The sequence below is a fragment of the Arachis hypogaea genome, chromosome 17, assembly GCF_003086295.3.
Source record: "Arachis hypogaea cultivar Tifrunner chromosome 17, arahy.Tifrunner.gnm2.J5K5, whole genome shotgun sequence".
In the NCBI taxonomy this organism is placed as follows: Eukaryota; Viridiplantae; Streptophyta; class Magnoliopsida; order Fabales; family Fabaceae; genus Arachis; species Arachis hypogaea.
In genome coordinates this window covers 46,052,861-46,056,532 of record NC_092052.1, presented here as the reverse complement: position 1 = coordinate 46,056,532, position 3,672 = coordinate 46,052,861, and the positions used below count along the sequence as shown (strand labels likewise).

At 37.6% G+C, this 3,672-nt stretch overlaps 1 non-coding gene across 1 annotated transcript; it reads right to left on the bottom strand.

Moving 5' to 3' along the window:
- Positions 1 to 2,377: 2,377 nt before the first annotated feature.
- Positions 2,378 to 2,484, bottom strand: LOC112767850 (small nucleolar RNA R71). Its single transcript, XR_003185291.1, has one exon. It is a non-coding gene; the product is annotated as a small nucleolar RNA R71 (small nucleolar RNA).
- Positions 2,485 to 3,672: the final 1,188 nt, after the last annotated feature.

Here is a 3,672-nt window from a genome sequence, read left to right as displayed (position 1 = left end):
ATTTGACCACATCACTAGCCTTAAGCGGAAAAAAAAATTATATATCCCAATTGAATCTTTGGTTAGCTTAAGATAGAATTGTGAGTTAATTGAGTATGTGAAGATTGTGAGAACAAAAGATAATAAGGGAATGTGTCATGATAAAATAATGGGAATTTGGGTACCTACTCATGTGAAACTATAAAAATTGAAAACTCATGTGCATTGATAAGCTGTGTTTATTCTTATATTTAAAAAAAATCCAAAAATATTCAATAAATAAATAAGGGGACAAAATTACCCCAATGGTAAGATAAAATTCAAAGATCAATGCAGATATGATAAAATTGAAATAAAATTGATACATGAGTATGGAATGTGAAAGGGAAATTTTGGGTAGCTAGGTATGAAAATTTAAAGTTATATAGAATATATATGTGTTAGGTGAAAGCTTAGGTTAATTAAAGATTCAATTCATAAGCTTACTTAACTATATATGTACCCTTACCCTTACCTTGGCCCCATTACAACCTTGAAAAGACCTCATGATGTTTGCATTGGTACATTAAATGTTGTTGATTGGTTAGGTGTAGAACAAATTTTAGAAAGCATGATTAGAGGGGAGTAGAGTGATCACCCTATACACTTGAGAGACTAGAGTGTACATACATCATCAGTGAGGGTTCAATGCTTAAATTCTATGTTCCCTGCTTTCATGAGCTACCTTCTTGCATTTTTATCTGTTCTTACTGTATAAGAATTGAATTAGTGAAATTTGATCTGTGATTGTCTTGAAGAGCTTATTTACTTTTAACCAAGTGGACAAGAATCATATAGTTGCATTCATATGTATAGGTTGCATTGCATTGTGTGGTTTTATCAAATTTTTACCCACTTATTCATATAATTAGCATGTATTTACAATTCCTTCCCAAAATTACTCCATGGTTGAAAACTTGCTTCCTAGAGACTTTTAATTATGTATTTTAATTCTCCTTTATTCCATTCAATGCCATGATCCCTGTGTTAAGTGTTTCAGGCTTTATAGGGCATGAATGACTTGGAGATTGGAGAGGAGGCTTGCAAAAATAGAAGGAACACAAGAAATTAAGGGGATGACCAGCGAGAAGCGACGCAGACGCATGGCTCACGCGACCGCGCGAAATGGAGAAATCGTAGCGACGCGCTCGCGTGCCTGACGTGAACGCATGGATTGGAAACTGTACGAGTGATGCGAATGCGTGGACGACGCGCACGCGTGGCAAGGCAAAACGCTGGATGACGCGATCGCGTGACGTGCGTGATCTGCAAAATTTGCAGAATTTGCTGGGGGCAATTTTGGGCCATGTTTTGACCCATTTTTCGGCCCAGAAAAGCAGATTAGAGCCAGGGAACATGCAGAGACCAAGGGGGACAACTGATTCCACATAATTTTCTAGTTTTTAGATCTGATTTTACCCCTCCTCTAGGTTTTCTCTCTACACATCCATAGTTCTTAGTCTTTTGTTTTTATTGCTTTTTGGATTGGGATATTGAGAAGAGTTATTACCTCCACCAAGACTTCATCATTCTAGTTTGTTTTCCTTACTTGTCACTTACTCTTTCATATCCTTAATTTTTTCAGAATTACTATTGGATTATTTTTAGAATTTATCAATACAAGAACTATTTTTATTTTTAATTGGTCTTTTTGATTATTATTATTATTTATCATGTCTTTCTTTATTTTCCTTTCCTTTTTTGTGAAGTTTACATTCATAATGAGCGAGTAGTTCCCTAACTTGATTGGGAGTTGATTGAAAGGAGAACCTTGAGTTGGAATGCTCAAAAGTAAAAATTGTAATTGGGTTTATTGTTGGATGGCTCTCTAGTCACTGACACTAATCCTTCCCAAGGGAAAGGATTAGAACTTGTGATTAGAAGTAAACTTCCAACTTTCTTGACTTTCCTCTACCTAGTAAAGGATAACTGAGCAGAACAACCTTCAATTATCAATTAATCTTGGGAGGACTCCAACAAGGATAGAACTTCCGATCAATCTACTCCCGGTCAAGATTTTTATTTAAATTACATAAATTCTCTGATTTAATTTCCTGTTATCAAACTCAAAACCAATTTGGAAAACATCTGATCAATAGAATAGCATACCTTTCTGCAACTCGTTGGGAGACGACCTGGGATTCATACTCCTAGTATTTTAATTCTAATTTTGTGACAACCCTTCTAAATTGATAAGCGATTTTTGTTGGTTAAGAACTGTACTTGCAACGTATCTCTTTTATTAGTTTCTTAATCCGCCAATTTTCGCCACGTCACATTCCCAAAGGAAAGCTTGACAACGTGGGAAGATGTGATGAACAGATTCTTGACAAGGTTCTACCCTCCACAAAAGGTCAACAGGCTAAGGACTGAAGTGTAGACGTTCAGACAACTAGATGGTGAGACCATTTATGAAGCCTAGGAGAGATTCAAAGATCTGATGAAGAAATGCCCCCTGACATGTTTAATGAGTGTGTGCAACTTCATATCTTCTATGAAGGGCTGAATTGTGAATCCAGGAAGGCTGTAGACCACTCATCTGGAGGATCACTCAACAAGAAAAAGACCATTGAGAAAGCCATTAATGTGATAGAAACAGTGGCTGACAATGAGTATTTTTACGCCTTAGATAGGAGTAACAACAGGGGAGTCTTGGAATTGAATCAAATGGATGTAATCTTGGCCCAGAACAAGATGATCACCAAGCAACTTGCTGAATTGACCAAGCAAATGGGGAAGAATCAGGCTGCAGCCATCCATACTCAACCCTCACCTCTAGAGGAATTGGAAACTGAAGAAGGAGTTAACTGGGAGGAAGCTAATTACCTTGGAAATTCATTCAGGGCAACCAATGATCCTTACTCCAAAAGCTATAAATCTGGTTGGAGAAACCACCCAAACTTTGGGTGGGGGAACCAACAAAGCCAAAGCCAAGACCACAGACCACATAATCCAACCCAGTACAACAACTCCACTCACCAAAACTCTAACCAAAGACCCTACCATATCACACAAAATACCTACTCACAGCCACCATACCAAAGCCACAACAACAACTCTTCATGCCACAATTTCAACCAACCTTCACCACAGGAAGATGAAAGAATGGCTTGGATGGAAGCAATGCTTGCAAGCCTCTGTAAAGAAGTTGAAGAAATAAAAAAATTCAAGGAGGAAGTAATATCCAATCGGCAAAATTAAGATGCTGCAACTCAAAAACTTGAAGCACAAGTGGGATATTTATCCAAACAAACTCCTAGTTACAGTTCTAATGGTGCCACCGAGACAGCTTCAAGAGAGGAATGCAAAGTATTACCCTCAGAAGTGGAAAGGATTTGGAAAAGAAGGCAATGAATACAAAAGAGAAGGAAGCAAAGGATAGTTCAACTGACAAGGAAGAAACACAAACACCTACTCCCAGTTCATCAGAAGAAAAGGAAGTTCTAAAGCCATATGTCCCAAAGGCTCCTTACCCTCAAGGCCTAATGAAGAATGCAAAGGACAGCCAATTCTCCAAATTCTTAGAAATTTTCAAGAAGCTTCAAATCAATATTCCCTTTGCTGAAGCATTAAAGAAAATGCCACTCTATGCTAAGTTTCTGAAGGAATTGATGACAAAGAAGAAAAGCTGGAGGAATGATGAAACTGTGATAC